Raw genomic sequence first — 24172 nt, 5'->3', positions numbered from 1 at the left:
GTGTTTTGACTATTCTTGCTGTTTTCCCTCCCTCTTTTCTTCTTCTTTCCCCCCAGAAAACGGACTTGTGCAATTCTTATCAACAATGTGCAAACAATGGAAATAGTTTCATCTTCCAATAAAACCAGCTATTTGTATGGGAAGAATTGAATACATTAAAATACTGCAGACCCTTGCCAACAATATAGAGTAAATATTTTAAAATAACTGCTATACTTAGGGCTTATCTTTTATTTAGTTCTGTTTAAAAAATGATTTGATGTCTTGAACTCATTAGAACTGTAAGGGATTTTCATTCTCTAGACTTAAAAATAGCAAGGAAAGGACCTACCATTGCAGTTGAGCTTCCGGCCTCATGCCAGAGAAACTGAGCCGCCTTTCAAGACACACAAGAGGAGTTTGCTTTCTAGATGCACTCCTCACCCCACCTTTTCAACCACACAAAGTTCTCACAAGTACTGTGCTTCTGCAACACCAAAACAGCACCGGTGTGAATAAAACTGGGTGACAAGGGAAAGAATGGCATGAACAACCTAGACCAGTGGTTCTCAACCTGTGGGTCGCGACCCCTTTGGGGGTCAAACGACCCTTTCTCAGGGGTCGCCTAAGACTATCGGAAAACATATATTTATATTACAGTTATGAAGTAGCAACGAAAATAATTTTATGGTTGGAACTGTATTAAAGGGTCGCGGCATTAGGAAGGCTGAGAACCACTGACCTAGACGGTGTTCAAACCTCAAAGCAGAAGCCACAGTGACTGGCAATGTCATCTCCACTAGTTCTGCAGTTAGCCAATGCATGGTTTCCATCCATAAACAAATATTTTAGCACTTTAAACCTAATGGTGTAATCTGACTGCTCTCTGATTGAGAGCCAGCATGGTATAGTGGTTAAGAGTGGTGGTCTCTGATCTGGAGAACTGGGCTTGATTCCCCACTCCTCCCATGAGCAGCAGACTCTTATCTGGTGAACCAGACTTGTTTCCCAACTCATGAAGCCTGCTGGGTGACCTTGGGCTAGTCACAGTTCTTCGGAACTCTCTCAGCCCCACCTACCTCACAAGGTGTCTGCTGTGGGGAGAGGAAGGGAAAGGGGTTTGTAAGTCGCTTCGAGTCTCCTTTCAGGAGAAAAAGGTGGGGTATAAATCCAAACTCCTCCTCCTCTTCTTTTTCTTCTTTAATTCACAATTGATTTAAACATAGTCCCAGTTCCCAGCTGTTCCATATACTGAGCTCCCTGAGGAGACAAGTACTAATTTCCCCCCAGACATAAGTATGGAGATCCAGATAAACCTGAGTACAAATGATATGAAGAAACATAGAAGGAGGGAAAAAACCTATTCATACAGGCCTGTTGGTGAATCACATAAACACACATGCACAGCCCTCAGACTTTATGACTGGCATTATGATGACTGAACACCCCGGTCTAGGCCAGGTATTGGCCACCAAACAAACATGCCCTAATTTCCAATAAGAAAGTAATGTGTGTATTCCTGTCACTACTTGTGCGTGCTGCTTACCCGTGCTTCAGGCGCAGCACTTGATGAGGCACGGGGATTACAAGTTGAGTTGTGTATCGCCTGTGACAACTCTAGCACTTCAGAGTATCTAGCTGCCCATAGAGCAAACTCTTCTCTTGCAACATTTCTTAAGGGACTACTTAAATAAAGCAGAAGACTACACAGAAAACTGGCTTGAAAGGAAAGAAAAAAGAATCAAACGCATAAACTTCCTTTTAAATGCCTTTAACGCCGAGATGGTGTGTCATCCTCCCCACCCCCACCCCCACCCCGCTGCTCTCTTGGTTCTGCAGACAGAAGTTTGCATAAAAGTAATGCAAGATTAAACCAAAAATTCTGGCAAAATAACTTCCAGCCAGTGCCCCTCTATGCCTACAAGAAGGGAAGGGGAATGGTGTGTTTGCTTTCAGTCTTAGTTCTCCTGAAGAAAAAAAGAAGAGTCAGGAGTCAGGGGAGCTGATGTTGCTGTGAACAGAGAGGTAACTGGATTACGGTATCCTTAGACCACGGTGCACAGTCTGCTCTGAAGTTTCCAAGGGTAATCAGTGAGGAACAGAAGAAAAAGCAAATTCCTTGTGACACCAGTGCCCCAAAGGGCCAGACTAGACACGGAAGTTGCCACAATGTCAACGAATGCTGCATTTTCCCATCCCACATAATTTGCAGCACGCAGAGCAGGGAAATGCGGATCATACATCTGAAGGAATGCCTCCTCCAACAGAGGCCTGGCCGGGTGCTGAGGTCAGCGGTGGGGAGGGCTTCCTGGAGACTGCGTCACCTTCCAAGATTCAGGGGGTGGGAGCTGCCCAGAGGACCATCTCTGCAGCGGGCCAAGTGCTTGGGCTACACTCTCCCCCTGGAGGCCCACCAGTCATCAACTCTACAAGAGTTTAGGTGCCTGAACAGGACCACCCTCTGCACCTATACTGACGCTCTATGGGTTCAGCCCAGCCCAATTTGGGAAGCGTGGGAGGGGCATTATGGGGGATTGTTGATTATACATTTTTAGGAGGACTAGGTCAGGGATGGGGATAGTTTTTAAAGTAGTTTTATGGTAGCTTTTAAGATTGTTTTATGGTTTTATGATTGTACCCCACCCAGAGACTTTGGTGACAACAGGACATAAGCAAGCAGTTAAACAAACAAATAAACAAACAAATGACAGACAGACAGACAGACAGACAGACAGACAGACAGACAGGTAGGTAGACCACATTACTAGTCATGTTTCAGACCAGGGATCCCCAGTGAAGTGTCTGTGGGCATCATGAGCCCACTGGCATCTTTTCTGTCACCCACCAAGCATTTTCAGGAAGTGGGTGGAGCCAGGTAGGCTTCTGGCCAGTGAGGATTCTGATTGGCTGTACAAGTTTTTTTTAATTGCTTTGGAAGCAGCTTTCACCACAGCAGAAGTATCTTCACTGTGTTACCGAAGTTAAGTTGTGGCAATCGTTTTGTGGCTGACTCCGCCTGCTGCAGCAGCAACGGGCAGCAGCCATTTTGTCACTGTGCCCACCATGCCACGCCAGAATTCCAAATATGCCTGCAGGCTATAAAACATTATGGGGATTCGCTCTAGTCATTGGCCTCCACCCCTGCCCTAGAGAAGAGGGTTGCCAACTTCAGAAGGCGCAGCATGGTTATTGTTACACTCAGCTTGGCCCTAAGGCAGTTGCTACTGTGCCACTACAACACTCTGTAAAATCAGTTTGGCTGTGGGGACAGGATTTAAGGCAAAGAGCAATTGATGGAAATATTAATAATGAATTCATAGGCTGGAGATATTAATACTCTGTGTTTTGCATTTTCAGTAATGGTATGAATTAACTTAATGTAATACCATATGATGTCACACTGGGATCGTAGCCAAAAGTTTCACAAGGCCTTCTCGATATGAAAACATTTTAATTTCTGTGTGTGGGGGAGGGGTTAATTACTCTATCAGAGAGGAAAAGCCAGCGTGTGAAATCCTTACCACCTCATCAGGCTATCTACTACAGTGTTTAGTCAGGATCTCTATAACTTGTTTGGATCAGCATCACTGGTGTTTTAAGGGGCTGGGAGAGAACTGAAAACTGGACCTATCTGTTAAGCTAGCCAAGTGATGGCAAACCTTTTTGAGACCAAGTGCCCAAACTGCAACCCAAAACCCACTTATTTATTGCAAAGTGCCAACACAGCAATTTAACCTGAACACTGAGGTTTTCATTTAGAAAAATGGTTGGCTCCAAGGCGTGCGTTACTGGGGAGTAAGCTTGGTGGTAGTCGGTGGCTTTCCTTTGAAGCAACCGTGCAACTCTTCCAATGGGTGAATCACAACGCTAGGAGGGTTTACTCAGAAGCAAGCCCCATTGCCAGCACCCGAGCTTACTCCCAGGTAAAGGATCGTGCTTTAGTTCTTCGAATGAAAATCAGTGGGGTTTAACAGTGCTTAACATGGTTACCTACACTGCTTCCCCAAAACTAGGTCTTAGGTTTAATGCTAATAATCGAGCCCAGCAGCCCAGACCAGCCTAGATGTGGGGGGGGAGGGGGACACTGTTTGCGCGTGCCCACAGAGAGGGCTCTGAGTGCCACCTCTGGCACCCGTGCCATAGGTTCGCCACCACTGAGCAATGACAGGACCATATAAGCCAGTGGTTCTCAACCTTCCTAATGCCGTGACCCTTTAATACAGCTCCTCATGTTGTGGTGACCCCCAACCTTAACATTTATCCATTTTACAGATGGAGAACACTGATGCAGAGAGTCTTAGGGGGCCCTTGTGAAAGGGTCATTCGACCCCCAGGTTGAGAACCACTGATATAAGCCATACACAAATCACCCTAATCCAAGAAATGCAAACTTCTGTGGAAAAGGAAATACTTGCTTTGGTTCCACAATGCTGTCCCTAAAAGACAAGCAAGGCTGTTCAAGGGAAATTTAAGACCAGTTTTAGGCACTAAATCATTTCTGATGTATTATTGCTCCCTATTATTTTGCTATCAATCACCGTAACTAGTCTACTGCAAAGGTCTGGCACACCAGCCTTTCATTCTCCCTAGCTTACTCCAGGCTTTCTGCCCCCATTCATGTCTTGGTACTGCATATGATTTATCATCCTCAGGCCACTGTGACCCCAGCTCCAAAATACTGGTTTGACCATAGTAACCCTTCTGCAAGAGATTTCAAGATGAGGGTAGTATAAAGAAGCTGAGAGTACAGGTGGGTCATTAAAACACAACATGCAAACAACTAAATAAAATGACCGGCGCCTTAATATTGAATGTAGTAAATGTTTTTAATAAAATGCATTCCACAATATAAAAGCAAATCTAAACAGCTGGAGTTACCAAGTCTAGAGCTTGGGGGGACCCAATGGAATTTAGGGGTTCCATATAGAGGAAAATTTGACCAGCTGCAACTTCCTTGTCACAGGATCTCCCCCTTTGGCTACCACTTGGCTGTAGGCCTGAATACTTCCACATGGCTTCCTTCCTTTGCTACTTTTCTCCTGAATGGAAAGGCATCATCTAACCACCAATGTAAGACTGCCAGCTGCTTGTTTATTATTCTTGGTCTATATGCAGTCACCTAAATGTAATCCATTTGCACATCTGTGCTGTGCAAGCTAATGAAATGTAGAAGATGAGTACCAAGCAGGGATGAATCAATTCACCCCCTCCCTGGTCCCGTTCCATTTTGTTTGCCCACAGACTGCCTTCGGCACAGATTCTGCGTGTTGAATGTGTGTTGAACCTGTCTTTCAATGCAGGAAATTGCCATGTAATTGGCTGAATTGTGCCTCTACTTTTTGCCACTCTCTGTTCCTCTCATTCAATTTGTTGTAAACCAGATGAGAAATTCATGAGGGAAATACATGCACACCCAAACAAACAATGGCTGTGGCCTCTACTGAAGCACACTATCACTCACACCTGGCTTCCTTTCTAGTCATATCCAAATTCTCATCTGAATGTACACCAGCAGACTTTCAATGTGAATCCACTTCTCCATAGTGCTGCTTTCAATAGCACTTGAAATTGACAGGGATTTCCTCTACTGTCGCTAAGGCAAAGATAGTGTGAAACTGACGAAGTCAGTGTTAATTTCATCTCATTTGTGTCTATCATTGCAAACCCGTAGAGATTGACTAAGAAGCTTTAATAGAATTCCTTTGCTGGGGAGCTTGAAGGTAGAAGAACTGCACAGAAATTCAGCAAACAAATATTTAATGTACTGCAGAAGGGGCAGGGAGCACGGGGAGGTCAAAGATGGACACTGCAGGCTGCAGGAAATACATGAACATTAGCAGAGATGTAAAGTGCGCTTGGGGTGCTATCACCTGCAAGATGAAGGCCTGCTTTCTTTTCCTGGCCCCTGATTGTAACAGAAAGCCTTCTGCTTGGCTACTGGGTAAAACTTTGCCTTAGACATGATGATAACAGCTTTACCTCTATTGCTTTATCCACTCTGTTACCACCAAAACTTTATGAGTTTGAGTATTGTGGCTTGATGGTCCAGGCCAGCAAATACTGCTTGCCAATTTCACTAGGTATTTCATACGACTCCTGGGGCATGGCCAAATATTTGTTCTTACTTCCTGACCCTGAGCAGCGTTGTGCACAAACTTTAGCTGGGTGCAATGTCTTACCTTCTGCTGTGAGACAAATACAAATACCCCACACCATGAAAAACTTTGTGCATGCAGGTTAAATAGTCAGGAATCTATACATCATGTTTTGTTCCACTGCACTCTGTATGAGACAGCTGGATTAAAGCTTCTGCTACCTCTCTTGCCTGGTTCTGAAGGCTGGACCGATCAACAAAAGACAACGTTTCTTTTGATTAACTTTCTGGGTGCTGTTTTAGAGCAAATAGCTAGGCTAATTAGTATTGTTATAAGAAAGCGCTCTTAATAAAAAAAATTTGCCTGATCATTATAAGTTCATGTTTGGTTGCTGTACCATGTTTTTAAAAAATTATTATTTGAATATATGCCATTAACAGTTCTTGACCTGAACAGAAAGCCTTCTGCTATTTACCATGAACACCTTTGTGAAATTCCAAGATACGAAATTTGAAAGCATCCCAAATATCAAGCTACCAAAAAAAAAGTCATTTGCATTGAGGCAGCTGGTGAAAAAGAGGAAGACATTAACCAGATCAGGAGTTCTCTCTGAAAACTGCAACGTAATTTCATAGAGAATATGATTGCAACATATGTGGCAGTTACACCTGATCGATGAATAAATGCACCAAATGGCCTGGACAGGATCTACCATTATGATAAGCTAATTACAGCTCTCTATAATTAGGAAGATCCACCTCTTGAAACACAGTTGTCCAGTTTGACCAAAACACATCAAAGAACCACATACCGAAGGATGTTAAGATGGCTAAAAAATTAATGTGACTTTTTAAAAAAACCCTCTTTACTGCTTCTCATGAAGACCCACAACTAAATTGGAAAAGAGAAGCAGGAAGATTGACCCTTCTAATTAAAGGGTGTATTCTGAAACATTACAGCGGCTTTCTATTACAATCTGAAACCGTCTGGGTAATATCCTTCCTTTTGTTTTTTAACTGCAGAACTCCTAAAAGAAGGCTTGTGGTATTACATATGATTCCAGTGCTCACTTACCTCAGGTATTTGTCCTGTAGCAGGAAGGAACTGCAACTCACTGTTCCACATGTAAATCCCTTAATTACTGACTCTCCGAAACATAAATCACTGCTCAATGTACCGACATGAGTCATACCTGAAACAGAGAACATTTGCTATAGACAAGGATTCAGTCATGTTGTGTCAACAGAAACAATTCTATTAAAGAAAAGAAAAGCACAATTCAAATACACTGTGCTCTGTGAATGTCCCCAGTGCATTTTCTTTGAACTCAACACACTGATGCAATCTAGTGTTAAACATCCCCCCCCCCCCATAAAAACAGATTGATTATAACAAATAAAACAAATTGTAGAACTCTTTCACGTTTCAATACTTTGGAGCTTAAGTATCAAAATGCCTCAGAGATGCCACAGTATGCAAGTTGACACACTGCATTTTAGATTATCAGGAAGCCAGATTTATACAGGTTTAGCCTGATTCGTCAAATTTACTGCGTTTTTGTAGACATCCTGCAGAAAGATACATGCTACCTGAAGAGCAAATTGGCCCTTTATTCATTGGCCTGTCATTCACCAGTACTACCAAAGGGTATATCCTCCAAACCAGTGGTTCTCAACCTTCCTAATGCTGCGACCCTTTAATACAGTTCCTCATGTTGTGGTGACCCCAACCCTAACATTTTGAATCCATATCTTTTATACATATAGGAGGAATTACTGGCCAGTGCAGGAGGAGTCTTGAGGCAATCTCCTCTGTGAAAGTGAATTAGGCCTGTTCAAGCCCCCCAAAGGGGTCGGACCCCAGTGCTTGCAGAACCACTGCTCCAAACAGTCAAGAGGAGAAGCTTCTCCTGCAGTGATTCCCAACCAGGGTTCCGTGGTACCCTGGGGTGCCATGAGCATGTTCCAGGGGTACCGCGGCAACGCTACCAGCCCCCCTCATTTTTGCGGTGTCTTCTGCCAGTGCCAGCAAGGACATGGAGCTGGCCCAGGGGGCAGGGCCTGCCACAAGGTCAGCAGTCACTTCCTGCCCCGCAGTGCTTCCCTTCACCCTGGGAGGAGAAGGGGGGGTGGCAAGCAAGGGCACTGGGAGGAGAAGGTGGGGGAATGGCAGGGGTACCGTGAGATATGAAGAGTGAGGTCAAGGGTACCGTTACGTCGAAAATGTTGGGAAACACTGCTCTACTGCTTAGCTAGATCAGAGCATAACAACATAATAGGCAAAGGTTCGCCTACAAGCACAGGTAGTGTGAATGTATTGACAAATGTACATGCTCCATTTCTTAAATCCCTTCTTGCATTTGATGAGTTGAAGATGTCCATCTGTTCACATTTTTGCATATACAGTTATCCCTTCCACATCACTGGGGTTAGGAACACGGTGCCCCACCCCCCAGCCCCCTGCAATCTGGAAATTTTTGGCCCTCCCTTTGTACCACAGAAGTCTAATTGTTTCTTTTTCTTTTCTTTTAATATTTAAAAGAAACTGTGTATATTTATGCTATTAAAAGATAAATTATGTTGATATTATACAATACTATACATACAGTTTATGCATTCCTGAGTTCTCAACTTTTTCTGTGCCATCTGCTGGCCTTCAAGTGCTTTCTGCAGCTTCCACAAAAATCCCCATTTAATTTCTCATACTGCGATATATCAAAACCACAATGGGGAAAGTTGCAATGTGGAAGACATAACCGTACCATCTTAAGAAATAGTGACAGGTACCCAACAGTGCTTCTCAAACAGACGGCATTTCCACTAATACAAGGAAGGGTCCCAAACTCTCTGCCAATTCTCCATCTCCCAGGTCTATCCTCTATGCCACATTCCATGCTGCTCAAAAACAGATTTTCAGGGGAAGGCGTCTGAAAGCAGGGATGCCTCATTCTATGAATGAAATGCTGTTTGTGGTTTAATGGATCCAAGCCACTGCTCTTGTCTGAAATAAACATGCTATACAGCACATTCAATAGAAAAAAGAAAAAAATTAAGGCCATGAGACTAGAAATTATTCCAGATTTTAGGCCACACTGTTACTGTCAGGGTCCCATTTCAGTATTTGGTGTACAAGTACATGTCTCCTCTTCACTATGTGTCCCTTGGAAAGTATAATGAAGTAATCCTAATTGAGGATGGTTGGCAAATCATAGGGCAGTGATAGCGAACCTTTTTGAGACCGAATGCCCAAACTGCAACCCAAAACCCACTTATTTATCACAAAGTGCCAACATGGCAATTTAACCTGAATGCTGAGGTTTTAGTTTAGAAAAAATGGTTGGCTCTGAGGTGTGCGTTACTCAGGAGTAAGCTTGGTGGTAGTTGGCTTTGCTTTGAAGCAACTATGCAACTCTTCCAACGGGTGAATCACGACCCTAGGAGGGTTTAAGCAGAAGCAAGCCCCATTGCCAGCAACCGAGTTTACTCCCAGGTAAAGGATCGTGCTTTAGTTCTTCGCATGAAAATCAGTGGGGTTTAACAGCGCTTAACAGGATTACCTATACTGCTTCCCCAAAACTAGGTCTTAGGTTTAATGCTAATAAACAAGCCCAGTGGCCCAGGCCAACCTAGATGTGTGTGGGAGGGTGGTGGGGGGGGGCGATTCCCCCCCCCCACATGATGAACTCTGTTTGTGCGTGCCCACAGAGAGGGCTCTGAGTGCCACCTCTGGCACCCGTGCCACAGGTTTGCCATCACTGTCATAGGGACTAGATCCTGGTCTAGACAAATTTCAATCTTTTTTCAGCTTTTAATGCTGACCCACCTAGATTTTTTATTTTTTTAAAAAAAAAACCTTAAAGCACAACAAAGTTGGAAGCAAAACACTTTGAGTTCAATGGTCTCCAAATAAATAGCATTTCAGTAAAGATGTCAGCAAATATTTCTGCAGGGATTACAGAGATTTTACCCCTTCTACTAGACAGCACAAGGAGAAAGTGAAAATAACAAACCTACAAAAGTTATTTTTATCCTAAAAATAAGGTGACTTCACACATTAAATGTCACATGAAGGAAGAACTGGATTTGTTTGACAAAGCATCCATCTTGTAGTTTAACACAGAATTTGAACATTTAGTTTTAACATAACCTGAAGAAAACAATCAGAAACTCATTTGTTAGGGTCAAAATCTCACATTCGGATCCATCAAAAGAGAATGCCGTGGCTTCCATCCAATGCTAAGAGGTGGGGAAGTGGCGGATTACTACCTTTGGTATTAAAAGTGCTAGAAAAGGAAACATGGGCTAGGCAAATAAGAGGACAGACATATCAGTGAGCAATTTAGACAACTTATCCAGAGTGGAAGCGAGACCCGAAATTAAACAGCAGCATTGAAAGCCCAACCTTAAATTTGTTCCCAGCACACTGTGGTTGAGAAATTTCCATCCTGTACACAAGAGTGGAAGGCGGCAGACAAGGTCACTGTTGAAACAGTCTGGCAGTTTGTGGTTTATGTAAATGGCTGGGTTATGTACAGTTCAGTGATTCCCCTACTGGAATCATGTCAAGGCAATCCATCCAGGTGTCTTTATCATTGCCCACCATTGTACCAGAAACACCTACAAGCATTTTACTACTTTACGCCTACTTGAGTGTAGAGGACTGGATAAAAAAGCATAAGAACATAAGAACATAAGAACATAAGAACAAGCCAGCTGGATCAGACCAGAGTCCATCTAATCCAGCTCTCTGCTACTCGCAGTGGCCCACCAGGTGCCTTTGGGAGCTCACGTGCAGGAGGTGAAAGCAATGGCCTTCTGTGGCTGTTGCTTCCGAGCAGTGTCAAACTATCTTGCTAGGGGAAATGTTGCACACAACATCAATGGGGAAACCAACAAGAAACCAGAGACTGGATGGCCATTCGTCAAGAGTGCTTTGATTGTGTGTTCCTGCATGGCAGGGGGACAATCCTTGGTTGACACTAAGAGAAAGGGGGACAAATTTCAACTCCAGGATGGTGGCACACTACCAGAGGAAAAGAGAGGGGCAATAAACGGCTTTCTGCCCCAGCTTTCTGACTATGATGCAAACTGGCAAAAGACGTCTGAGGAGAAAGTACCCCCACATTTACAGGGTGGTAAAACTGTCTCCTCTACTGGTAATGTTGAAAGATCACTCTTAATTAAACAGAGTGCTTTTTGAAAAGTCACATCCAAGCTTCAGTTTCTCTGAACTCCAAAATACTTTTGGACTACAACTTTTAATTCAAAAGAATTAACTTTTGTCTTCCTACAGGGCTCTCTTGCGTACACAACCTAGGAGGATTTCATGGACTTCATTTAAAAAACGAAGAGTCTGAACAAGACCTACCAGCATCTGGGCTGAGTTTGGATGGCCGCATAATTGGGCACAGATATAATATATTTGCCATATGGGATTCCCCTTTTTGTAGTCTCCCTGTTTATTCAACTGATACATATCCATCCACAAATTAAATGTCAGACATGGCTTTATGTTTTTCAGGCATCAACATGAATTGGTCACTTAAGTAAATAACAGAACTGGAGCCACCTCTGCCTGATTCCATCCCCTCTGAACATCCTGAAGCTGCCATGTTTCCATTACTCTGCCTTGCAGCTTTGGCAGCTGGAGCCACTACTCTGGTGATGGGGTCAAGGGGCATGCTCTAAATCTTCACATGCCAAGATGCATAACATCAAGTCTAATGCCCAGAAGAAGGAACTACTGATGCAGAAGGTCACTAATTGCCAGTTTCTCTGTGTTACAAGAGGTCTGGAAAGAAATCAACAGAAGAGACACAGGAGAGTAGGACACATCCTGACCCTTTAATTAGCAAGGGATTACACATTGAAGGCAGAAGCAGTGAAATGTTTAACAGAAGAGAGAATGCACTTTTCATGATGGGATGCAGAGCCTACGCATATAGTAGATTTCCTAAGCAGCACCAAAGGAAACTTTCAGAAACAAAGGGCACCTTATAGGGAGTTTGCAGGACACACAATTGTAGAACAGGTGAGAATTCCATTAAATAATATGATGTCCCACCAAAATACCATGCCGAATAGGTATTGTCGGAATCACTGGGGTGCTGAGTGGTTTCCGGGCTGTATGGCCGTGTTCTAGTAGCATTTTCTCCTGACGTTTCGCCTGCATCTGTGGCTGGCATCTTCAGAGGATCTGAAGATATTCTTTACATAGGTGTTCTTTAAATAGGTATTCTTCACTTCATTCTAGACTCTTGCCACCACTATAACTAATTCTCAGTGTGGCCCCATTGTGAATACTTAAATCTGCAGATTGGAGCCACGGACAGACAGGACAAATCTTTCTACAAAGAAAATACTAAGAGTTGTGGAGGGGAAATCTGAAATCGAAAAACAAACAGAAATACATTGCAGGTTTAACACACACACCCCCCCCCAAATGGTAGTGTTCCCACAGCACCACATAACTGGGCCAGAGTTTTCATAGGGACAGGATGCTGGGGATGGGGGTAGGAGGAGAAAAGGAGGGAAAGATGAAGACAGTGGGGCAGGTAAAGGTGGATTGGCTGGTGGGTGAGAAGGAGAGAAAGAAACAAGAAAAGAGAAGTGCCTTTGGGGCTTTCAGGAAAGCTTAGGGGGAAATAGCAGGATGCCCCCTCCCTTCCATGCCACCCTCCCTCCCCTCGCATGCCACCCCTCCCTCCCCTCCCCCAGGGTGGGTGGGCCAGGTCCAGATGCTGGGCCTCCCTCCCCCCTTGCATGCCACCCCTCCCCCGCCCTCCACTAGGGCAGGTGAGCCATGTCCAGATGCTGGGCCACCTCCCCTTGTCTCCCTTGCATGCCACTCCCTCCCCTCCCTTGTATGCCATCCCTCCCTCCCCTCCCCCTCCCTCCACTAGAGTGGATGGGCCAGGTCCACATGCCAGGCCCCCTCCCATTCCCTCCCATTCCATGCCATATTATACACATAACAACACAAGCCTTTGAGTCCCTTCCCCTTGTATAATATGTTCAGAATATGGATCTAAAGGTTATGAGATCTTTCACTTTCAAATCCTGTGATACTGGAGCTTCACACAAAGCCCTGTGGTGAAATTTTATTCATTTCTCAACTGTTTTGCAAAAGCACCACTTAGAAACGAATGTCAGTTGCATGAGTCTGCCAGCGATTGCTGCCTTACACATATATGTATTTCCTGACACACACTGTGGTGTAATTTCACTCTCACGGGATTGTTTTGATTCCTCATACAAAACACCACAGCCCTTGTGATGTCCAATGATACATCTTGCCAGGATTGGCTGACAGCACTAAGTACAAATATTACTAAATATCAAAAGGACGATTTGTTTGTCATCATGTAAGTATAAGTGGACAAGTTATACCTGTGAAAAACAACCATTATCTTTAACTTGGACAACAGATACTTTGCAGCACTGCTGAGTACTACTGTGGACCCTAAGACAAAGATGCCATCTGACCCCTATGACCCCAATCCAAACCATGTACAGATCACTTAGCTGGCTGTTATAATGAGTCTATAATAATGAAAGAATCAGTCTGTCCTTTTGTAGCAGACATAACTTATTGAAAGAAAAGTCAGCGTGGTGTAGTTGTTAAAAAAAGCAGACTTTGGAATCTGGAGAATTGGGTTTGATTCCTCACTCCTTGACATGAGCAGCAGAAATTAGCTGGTGAACTGGATTTGTTCCACCACTCCTACGAATGAAGTCTGCTGGGTGACCCTGGGCTTGTCACAGTTCTCTCAGAACTCTCTCAGTCCCACCATGAGGAGGAGGAGTTTGGATTTATATCCCAACTTTCTCTCCTTTAAGGAGACTCAAGGCAGCTTACAAACTCCTTTCCCTTTCTCTCCCCACAACAGAAACCTTATGAGGTAGGTGGGGCTGAGAGAGTTCTGAAGAACGGTGACTAGCGCAAGGTCACCCAGAAGGAATGTAAGAGTGCAGAAATACATCTGGTTCACCAGATAAGCCTCTGTCACTCAGGTGGAGGAGTGGGGAATCAAACCCGGTTCTCCAGATTAGAATCCACCTGCTCCTAACCACTACACCACACTGCTACATGTTTACATGTTTAAAATTGGCCACCAGGCTGAGAATGATGGTGATAAATGCAGGGCCAAAATCAAGGGAATTGGAACACAATGAACCAGCTTATCTTCATGACAGGCAATATGTAATAAGACAGCTTTTAAGTAACCTGTGATGTGTCTCTAGTACTTAGGTTCCCAATTCAATACAGAATGCTGTTGGGTGACACACCTTATAGGGTTGTTGTGAGGCTAAAATGGAGGACAGGAGAACAATTTGATTCACCACTGGCGAGAAAGACTGGATATGATATTTGTTATAAATCTAATATTAAGGACATTACAGAGATTATATTATTAGTCATACAGCAAAGCAGCCTTGATAAAGGGCAATCAGATCTTCCCCTAACACATTAATAACGATATCAACCCAGTGTTTGAACTGGAAGTTCGAACTTCTGTCCCACATGTACAATCACTAAAACAACTTAATGCTCTACTAACATGCATGTAAAGAACCCCTTTTATTCCTTTGTTAGGCCGTTTCCGCACGAAGGCGGAAACGGTCGGGTCGGCGTTTATGACGCCGACCCGACGACGCTGGGACCATCCGCATGGACGGTCCTGGGAACAGCCGGGCAGCCAGTGACACGGAGCGCCGGCGCCCGGCCGACCCGGCATGTCCCCGGGCCTCCGGCGCATCACCGAGGCCTGGGGACACACACCCCTGGCCCTGCGCGCCTGCTCCAGCGACGCACCGGAGGCCCGGGGACAAGGTGAGTGCCGGGTGGGGGAGGCGGCGTGAAGCCGCTGCCGTTCGCTCGGCAGCGGCTTCACTGCGGCGTTTCCCCAAAAAGAGCGCTGGGAAGCGCTCTGGGGAAACGCCGGCTTCAGGCCGGGAGGGCGGCGCGAGGGCGGCGCGGCTGCGTTGCAGCTGCACCCCCCGTGCGAATGGCGGCCTGGAGATGCCATTTTTACCGTCTCCAGGTCGCCATTCATTGCCCGTGCGGAAACGGCCTTAGATCACGCTGAAATATTTAAAAAAAACCCCTTCCATTCATAATTTTTACAAAGGCTTACTAGACTACTATTAGGTACATTCTGTAGTCAAAGAAGGTGGGAATGAGAAACTGACTTGAAAATATGAATGCGAAAAGTGTTGAAAAGAGGGAGATAAAAAGAAAAAAAAGAGGGAAAGGTTGCATTGCAAGATCCATCTGAGCCAGAGGCAAGGAAAGAACGAAGGAAAGGATATACTGCTGCAGACAACAACTTTGTGAGCAAACTGTGGGCTGACAATTACTGTAGTAGCTATCAGCCATGCTCTGGTGTTGATCTGGTGCTGGTTTGGTTGATGGGCTTTGCTTGATCAGTTAGGTAAGCTTGCTTCAATTCAGTCTTGTGGAAAGGTGACTCTAGCTGATAGAGTGCCTTTTACTGTGCTCAGACTTCTCTGAGCCCCTAGTGGCTGCAGTCAGAACCGCACTAAAAGGAAAATACAGCTCTCCCTTCCACACTGCTGGGGTTAGGGGTGCAGCGCCCCCTGCAATCTGGAAAACCACACAAAATGTTTTGGCTTTTCCAAAGTGTCAATTAAAGAGCATTGGGCTGGGAAGGTGGTATCTGTGCCTTTGTTTGTCAAGCGATATCAGTGCAGCTGTTGACAAGCTACGTCCAGGTAGAAGCGAATGACAGGGGCTGTACATTTTTCAGTCAGCCTGTGTGCTCGTGTTGTGGGGGGGGGGGGGTAGCGTCCAGTACCAACCCGCAATCAGTTAAAATCATGATGTGGAAAGTCATGATGTTGGAGGGACAACTGTAGTCTGAAAGGCGTTCAGCTGGATGCAGCATAACACTAGCTTCAGGGGTCCTCCAGCTGACTTGAGCCCCCAAAATGTTGTCCCATCCCCCTTTTAATGACCCTGGTCCTTCATATACAGCCAGAGAAAAGTGACATACCACCACCCCTCCCTAGTTTTTGTGTATCACTTGCCACAGAATGCACAGGGGAGGCTGAGAAGAAGACTCGCCCTGGTTCTGCCTTTCTCCATACTCCAACAGGGAGTGAGGGGTTAATTCTGTCCCTTTCCTGTCATGCAGTGGCATCATGCCAACAGGGCCAGTTGGGGCGCAATGCCCCGGGCAGTGCAGCGGAGGGGTCGTGGCTGGGCCATGGAGGGGTCATGGCGTGGCGTTCTGGGGCAGGGGCAGATGGCGCCGCAGCAGGAGCACAGGGCGCACGTGTGCCCCAGGCGCAGTTCCCCCTCACTCCGCCTCTGCTGTCAAGTGCGGAGAACACAGAGTGAGGAAATGTTAGTGGCCATTAAAACATCATGCCTGGCTGCTAAGACAAAACACAACACGTGAGCGCCTGCTAATATGCCTGGAAAGTGGCAAGACTATTTAAATATTTTAAACACTGCCTCTGTACAATTAGTTGGACAATTTTAGTGTTTTTCTTCCAATGCTGTACATAATCCTTGGCAGGGACAAAGCAGTAAATCTTACAGGAAAGCAGATAAAGGAGAACGCACAGCAGGATCCCGTTCCCTTAGGCTGATGATTTGAACACAATTTAGTTTATAGTTAACTCACAGCATGACTTCTGTAATGTCCTTTATCATCCACAAAGCTGTTTCCTCATTGCTCGTTATCATTATCCATAATAAGACAAGAAAAGATGTTTTCATGCAAAATCTGGAAGGGAAAAAAATGGCACAGTGGCATCCTTGAAGCAAAAATATGACTTCTTCCAGCCACCCTCTTACACGAGAACACACGTAGAGCTCGCAGAACCATAACTACAGGTTGTAAGTGAAAGACATCCTCTATTTTTTTAAACTAAGATGTATATCACGCATGTCCACAAAAGCACTCAGGGTTGCTCATCAGATCAAAAAGTGACACAATGAAGTCTGAACCGGATACCAGCAATTGAACAGCAACCAATATCAACCACATCAACAAGACCAACCACCACCAAAAACCTAGAACGTATATCTTAGTAGCATTTCCAGCTATCTTTACAAAATCCATTATGCACAAATTAAAGAATTGGAGCACCCAAAGATTCCAGGGATACATCAGACTGAACCTGTTAGCTCGTACAGACATAGAATTCCTAGGATTTTATCACATTCTGTGCTGACCAAAGGGCACACTTCAAAAAGGGGCTACGCACATAGGGGTGGGATTACACCTTAGAGGTCACAAGGGGCAGGTAACAGGCTTAGTCCCCAATGCTATTAGTTTTAAACAAGGACAACACACACATGGAAGAATTCTTTCCAGGCAAACCAACAAAAGTGCTAACAAAACTTGACATATAACTTTGGCTGACAGGGACAACGTTTTAAATTGACATGGTGAAGAATGCAGCATTTCAGACTTCCGATTCGGTTGTCTTATTTGAAAGCACAAGTGTATATTTTGCTCTGAAATTATGAAAATAACAAAAAAAGCCCCACCAAAGTATTTAACATTTTAATTAGCTGACTGTATCAATGCGGTTGTAAAGCCGGCTTCCCTAGTTGCCCAGAGGTTTGTATGTGGAGGCAACTTTTCTGCTTTGGTCTTACAAAAACATATGAGCTGTGGAAGCCAGTATACAGATGTAAAAAGAAACAAAAAGGAAGCTGCCAGTGAAGAATCTGCTAAAGTTTGTGGTGTCGTCACATTTGCCAAATGAAAATTACTTGAGGTTATTGGCTTCCTCCTATGGTTCATGTGATGTTTTAGATGTATAACATGACAGTGAAACCCTGAATCCATGATATACACTATACGGTAACAACACAGGAACAACTAGATATTTTTCAGTGGTTGTTTTCTGAAGGAAAACATATCAGGGCAGCCACAAGGTCTAAACTACAGATTGAACAGAAATCTCTCCAACATGTCTGCTGAAGCAAACTGTTGCGATGACACTGTAAAAAACCTAATAAACCAAATTAATTTCTCAAACGGCAGAGAAAAATTGGTTTCCCTTGCTGCTGGTCTCCAGATTTTGACAATTCTACAGACGAGACTGTTACGGATTGAGAGGGAATCTTTTAAAAAGGAAACCTACGTGAAGATATGGTCAGCCTGTTTTCCAGCAGCGTCTGTCCTCATAAGTCCTTTTTGAGGTCACTGAGTAGGTGGAGACAGCCGTGCTGAGCCAAGAGTATTGGTGGAGTCAGCAAAGACAGCTCTAAGTCAGTCCACGGCCAAAGATTCCACAGGGAAAAGAAAACAAAAAAGCGCAAAAGCGGTTGGCCTTCTCCTACACGCAGTTGTTAGGTGTGTTTTCTTTAAATGCAGTGGGGAAATAAGACGCACAGACACAAGGCACCAGCATAAATTATACAAAACTGGAGTGCCAGCCTGTGGAGCTGCATTGATGTGGCATCTTCTTCAAGGTTTCAACCCTTGGCTTCAGCCTTCCTTGGCATCTGCTCTCTTTCCTCCACCGCAAAATCAATTAGCCAAGGCAAGCCTTGGAATGATTTAGCTCTGGGGTTATGGGATTTGTTCCCTGTGTTTGTCTCTCTCTCTCTCTCTCCATTCGGCACAGAGGTGAGGAAGGACGCAGGCAGAAGAAACATCTCCAGCAACCCGCAACCTTTCCGTCACCCCACTGCTACCTACCCAGTGCATGCCCTAAGCCGAGGTGCTGTCTTAACCCCAACTTGCAATTTCAGCAAAATCCTTTGTAGATTGCTAACTACATTCTAAAGGGTTGCTCATACACTCCATGGGCTGATCTGCATGATTCACAGAGCTTTACTGAACCACACTGCCAATTTTCCCTAGCTAGAGGCTAATTTTTTTAAAGGAATGCTTCAGGTTAGTCTGACTTAGAAAGAATCCTTCTCTTTTCTCCCTCTCCTCCTGCTCTAAAACAAATTAAACCGTGGATCTAAAAATAAGGTATATTATTCACAGCAAAAAGGCATTTCTTAGGGGGGGGAAACCACTTGAATGTGTCCAGCCTCAGCCTCCCAAAGTTACACGTAGCTTGCTAAAACAAATATATGAAATGGCAGAGAATAGGCAGCAGATGGGGTTCAGCTTGCAAGGGGAATTTTACTATACTACATACTGGGGGATAGCAGTACACTACACTGCAGGCTTCTCAACTATTTTGTGTGTTCTGATACACAGACAAATGGCAGACTTAAAAACACTAAAAGCGCCTTACATTACTGTACCACATGGCTGAACTAAAAGGCTAGATATTTAAATCAACATTCCTCTTTCTTCTCATCCTGCTTTGGTTATAATCTTTTCACCTGAAATAAACACAGACACTGAATTGTTTGGATTTAGACTGCCCAGCATTTGCCTACAACCTTCACTATTTGTAGGAAAAGTCTTTCCTATGTTCCACCAGTAATTTGTCTAAATCTTCTCCTTAACACAAGCGCATGCATACACTGTAAGAGTCTAAAAATACTTGAAGCAAAAATTGAACCGAGTGGAAGAAAATGGAAGGTCAGTTTTGCAAACTCAGTAGTTTTCTACTATATTTATTTATTTATTTATTTATTATGTGATTTATAAGCCGCCTCACCCCCAAAGGGCTCGAGGCGGCTCACAGAATAGTTGCACATTCAACAGCAATCAGTAAAACATATCAATACAAAGGTGCAACTCAATTCATTAAAATATAAGACTTAAAACTATAAAACTTAATACAGCTTCGATTGTATATTAATTAAAATATCAAGATATCAAAATATCAAAATATCAAGCGCCCGATCCACAGGCCAATAAAGGGAGGGGGTAAGTCGACCCAAGATGGAAGCCAGGGCCCGACTAGATGGTAACCGACAGCTTCAGTGGGGGGTGATAAAACCGCGGCCAGCCCCCCCAAAGGCCCGGTGGAATAGCTCAGTCTTACAGGCCCTGCGGAACTCACCAAGGTCCCGCAGGGCCCGGGCAGCTGGAGGTAGAGCATTCCACCAGGCAGGGGCCAGGGCCGTAAAGGCCCTGGCCCGGGTCGAGGCCAGCCGCACCATCGCAGGGCCAGGGATCTCCAGTAGCTCCAGTATATTTAGTCTTCTGAGTTAGGATTTAGTTAGGATCTCCAGTATATTTAGTCTTCTGAGATTTGTTTCAATGGGTTTTAGTGTATTATTTAAAAAATAGGTTACGGATCTAATGTTATAATCTGCAAACTGCCTTCAAAGCATTTTTGGCTTAAAAGCAGCGCACAAATGCTGCAAATAAATAGAGAATCCTGGACCCACCAATATTTTCTATTAAGGAGAGGAATTTCTGCAACTCATGTAGGACTTTCTTATCTCCTTCTTTTACTTCTGCAGCCCAAAATGGAGCAAGAATCTTTCAAATACCCTGATGCCAAACCCAATTGGATCTTCAAAGGGCAAAACCTGTACTTTGGGCTAGAAATAAACTGGTAGCAATAGTCATATTTATATCTCGCTTTTCTCCCTATTGGGAACCCAAAGCAGCTTTTCACATTGTTCCCTCTGCAACATGGTATAGTGGTTAAGAGTGGTGGCCTCAAATCTGGAGAATGGGATTCGATTCCCCACTCCTCCACAGACTCTTATCTGGTGAACTGGATTTGTTTCCCTCCAGATGAAACCTCCTGGGTGACCTTGGGCTAGTCACAGTTCTTCAGAACTCTCTCAGTCCCACCTACTTCACAAGGTGCCTGTTGTGGGGACAGGAAGAGAAAGGAATTTGTAGGCCACCTTGATTCTTCTTACAGGAGAGAAAGGTGGAGTATAAATCCAAACTCCTCTTCTTCTCTTCTTACTCCTCAACATCAACCTCTTATGAGGGGAGACTAGGCTGAGAGATTGTGGCAGACAATTTGGTGGGCTTCCCTAGTTGAGTAAAGGATTCAAACCTGAGCATCCCAGGATCTTGTCCAATATTATAATGACTTATTATAATGCCAGCCCTTTAGATCAGCCAGCATGGTGTAGTGCAGGGGTAGGGAACCTGCGGCTCTCCAGATGTTCAGGAACTACAATTCCCATCAGCCCCTACCAGCATGGCCAATTGGCCATGCTGACAGAGGCTGATGGGAATTGTAGTTCCTGAACATTTGGAGAGCTGCAGGTTCCCTACCCCTGGTGTAGTGGTTAAGAGCAAGTGGACTCTAACATGGAGAACCAGGTTTGATCCTCCACTCCTCGGTGCGAGTGGCGGACTCTTATCTGGTGAAGTGGATTTGTTTCCCTGCTCCGACACACAAAGCCTGCTGGGTGGCCTTGGGCTAGTCACAGTTCTCTCAGAACTCTCTCAGCCCCAACTGCCTCACAAGGTGTCTGTTGTGAGGAGGAGAAGAAGGGATAGGAGTTTGAGAGAAAGAGGGGGTATAAATCCAAACTCCTTCATCAGGTATTAGAAATGTCGGTCAGTAATCTGGCTACCACAATTTCTGTCAATTGCCACTTCTGCACAATCTTCAAAGGCAGCCCACAAAACAGTAAAGTGCAAACATCTACCCTAGATGTGGAGAGCCATAATGCTCGCCAGGTTTAATGTTATGCCTTCTGCCTTGTTACATGGCAGATTTAGTAAGCAAGAAAAGGCTAAAAGATTGTGCCCATGTAACGGTGGCTCAGTTGAATCTCTGGCCCACCAATTACTACACTGTCTCAGATTCAAGGAAATCAGATCCAAGTATGTGAATCTTACTCCTTTACATTTACTCCGTCTCCCCGATTTAATTAGATTACACTACTTGTTAGACAATCCTGATCCTTCTCTCTGTATGATAGTGGCAGACTTTCTCCTGGAAATACTGAACGCCAGTAGATTTCCTTCGACCTAACATTTATTTCCTCTGTTCCAGTTAGCTGTCAGTAGTAAGTTTCTGTTTGCGGGAACCTACATAATTTTTTTTCCATTTTTTAAAAACTGTTACATTTTTAGATTTATAGTTGGGTTAATTGCTTTCAAATCATGACATTTTTGACATTTGTGAGTGTGCCATTTTGAAAATGAGATTATAGGTTCCGTAAACAAAGAAAGCAAAATGTTTGAAAATGGGACCATGAAGAAGCTATTCTGTTTAATAGAAGAGTACATTTTGCTAGACTGTTTTCAGAGAACCATTTCAACATTGACTAGCACTGTACTTCTAATGCCTTCTAAACTCCAAATTTACCATGCTTATAAAAACAAACGGAAGCTTTCTAGCTCACTTTTGCTGAATTACATCTGTGTGACTTCCAGCAATAACTGGGGGAGGGGGATCTGTAGATGCTTCCTAGCAGGCTCAAAGACAAAGCTTTTAACCATCAAACCACCTACATTTTGGCCTGTGGATTCAATACGAACAATATCAGTTTAAGCGAAAAACAAAGAATATCCCTGCTCCTGCCAAACTATGGCAAATCATTACAGTTCCTATTTTAAGGTTATCAAATCTTAATGAAACTGGACTGGTGTTCTGCATAGCAAACATTTATATACCTAGCACTGAGGTTTGAACATGAAAAACCCATCCCTGATTATGAGAATGATACACTGAGTCCTATTCAAAGGTGTGTGCGGGGGGGGGGGGGGGCAAATTAACTTTTGGGAGCAGTGCTACACCAGTAGATTCATTCTTCCTGGGACATTTACCCCAGGAGAGGAGTGATTTTGCTGGCGTGCGACTGCCTCCAAATACTGCCCGCCATCCGGGGCTGGAACACAGCGCTGGATGCCATGCCAGTGTCCCAGGGACCCTGCCACAGGCAACAAGGCGCAAAACTGGAGCCCCTGGGCAAAATCCATATACAGAGCTGGATGCTCCCCCATGGGCAGCCACTCCCACTCATTAATTTAATTCAAAAAAACATTTTTTTGCACCAGGTGCCTGCAGAGGATGCATTTTTAGACATAACAGCACCAAAATTTCAGCATATCATCAGGAGACTGTCTTTATGCTACCCCCAAGTTTGGTGAAGTTTGGTTCAGGGGGGATGAAGTTATGCACCCTCAAAAGGGTAGCCCCCATTTCCTTAGCTCCCATTGGAAAGAATGGGGGATGGGGCACCCCCTTAGAGGGTCCATAACTTTGCCCCCCCTGAACCAAACTGTACCAAACATGGGTGGCATCATCAAGAGAGTCTCCTGAAAAATCCCTGAAATTTTGGTGCTGCTGCTAGCCTAAAAACTGTGCCCCCTGCAGGCCAAAAACTGAAAAAACACTAAAAAAACACAAACAGGGGCAGAGCTTCGGACATGTAATGGGGGGTTGAACCCAAGAACCCTCCCCCTTATCTACGTCCTCGGCACTTTGCCAGCCACCCCACACCACTGGGAAACCTCTATGGGAGTGGTGGGGCGCTACCAAATTGGTGCCATGGCCCACTGCTCCCCATTTGGATGAGGCTAATGGTACTGTAAAGAATCTAATGCAAGCATGAGAGAAAAATGCAAGCATGAGAGAAAAATGTACATCAGCACAGAATATTTTGTGGGTCAAACTCCATGTTAGTTGAATCCAGATCACTGCAATTAATTTTATATCAGCAATTATTATAACTTTATTTTGCAAAACTGTATTCTGCAAATTCTTAACCAAAATCTTTGAATATCTAAATATTGTAGAGTTTTTTCCCCTTGATGTTTACAACCTTGCAAAAATTGTATCCCATGTTACACGTGAAAATCAATTTAAAACAGACTTTACACTAGTGTGAATAATTTTTTCAATTAGGGGTCAGAATGACCAAAATCTTTATATTATCAAAGACAGAGTCAGTGCAGCATAGTTTTCTGGGAGACTTTGGCTCACCTTTCCACTTTGCCATGGTGCTTCATGGGTAACTTTGGGCCTTCTCTAAGCCTAACCTACCTCATGAGATAATTGTGAGGATAAAATTATTAAGAGAGAAACATATTTCTTCCAACTTTCAATGCAGTTCATCTGACCTTTGCTGACTCCGTTAAAAGCCTTGAGACCATACTAGATCCAGCTTCATTACCGGAGAAGCAAGTTAATGCAATTGCAAAAAAAGGCTTTCTTCCAACTCAGCCTACCACGTAACATAGCTCTGTAGCTTGATATGCCTGATCTGGTCATTTG

General features: G+C 44.3%; 1 long non-coding RNA gene across 8 annotated transcripts in view; it reads right to left on the bottom strand.

The window, feature by feature from the left end:
* Positions 1-24172, bottom strand: part of LOC125438825 — a 326259-nt gene that overhangs the window by 143222 nt on the left and 158865 nt on the right. For 7 of the 8 annotated variants that reach the window (XR_007245419.1, XR_007245421.1, XR_007245418.1 and 4 more), the window contains one exon: positions 7149-7266. The exons of the other annotated variant lie outside the window; for it this stretch is intronic. This is a non-coding gene — a long non-coding RNA (uncharacterized LOC125438825). The remainder of the gene's footprint in view (positions 1-7148; positions 7267-24172) is intronic. 8 annotated transcript variants of the gene reach the window in all.

This window comes from Sphaerodactylus townsendi, linkage group LG09 (genome assembly GCF_021028975.2).
Source record: "Sphaerodactylus townsendi isolate TG3544 linkage group LG09, MPM_Stown_v2.3, whole genome shotgun sequence".
Lineage (NCBI taxonomy): Eukaryota > Metazoa > Chordata > Lepidosauria > Squamata > Sphaerodactylidae > Sphaerodactylus > Sphaerodactylus townsendi.
The sequence above is the reverse complement of the archived record's forward strand: the minus strand, read 5'-3'. Positions and strand labels throughout refer to the sequence as shown.